The sequence below is a fragment of the Merops nubicus genome, unplaced genomic scaffold (assembly GCF_000691845.1).
Source record: "Merops nubicus isolate BGI_N331 unplaced genomic scaffold, ASM69184v1 scaffold24418, whole genome shotgun sequence".
NCBI classification, from domain to species: domain Eukaryota; kingdom Metazoa; phylum Chordata; class Aves; order Coraciiformes; family Meropidae; genus Merops; species Merops nubicus.
The window spans coordinates 2,153-2,936 of record NW_008626729.1 but is presented as its reverse complement, the minus strand read 5'-3'; positions in this window follow the sequence as shown (position 1 = coordinate 2,936).

The following is a 784-nucleotide window of genomic DNA, read 5'->3' as shown; positions in this document are numbered from 1 at the left end:
TCTTGCAAAATCTTGCTCCCTCCCTCCTTTTATTAACTCTTGCCTGAAAGGCAGCCAGGGTGTTAAATCCAGGCTGAGCTGCCTCGGGGTTCAAGGGTTTAAGGGGAGAGAGAGCAAAGGCATGACCGTGTAAAGTGGGTTCTCAGCTCCCCTCCCCGGAGCACTGGAGCAAATGGGAATATTTCTGTGGAATGAACTGGGAGCTGAGTGAGACCCAGCCAAGGACTGGAGCTGGTGAAAGCAGCAGTTGGACATTGCAGAGGGAGGGAAGTTCAGCTTTGAATCTGATCATTTCAACCTGATTTTCTTCTCACTCATATTATTTCCCCCTGCTCTGTGCCCTCAGGAATTGCTCCTGTATAAAGCAAGTACAGGAAGTTGGATCTGCACAGGAATTGTTCCTGTGGCAACGCTGGAGCTGTTTGTGGGTGCTTCCCAAAGGGGTTTTATAAACCTCTTGTTCCCCTGCAGTACCAAGGTCCTGCTCAGAGATGGGGAAACTGAGGCACTCAAACACAGGCTTCGGGGCAGAGGGAGAAAAGGGCTGTTCCCCTGGAGCCCTGGGATGCTCTGTCCCACCAAGCCACAGGGGTTGGGGACAGTAATGGCACAACCCTGAGCCAAGATGATCCAGCACACAGAACAGCCAGGCAGTGGAAAACAAGCTCGTGTGGGTGCTGAGAGCTCCAGCCATAGCCTGGTGGTGCTGGATGCTGTGATGTGCAGGGTGCTGTGTGAGACCCACGTGGGGAGAGGTGGGGGATAAGCCCCTGCCCCAGAGCTG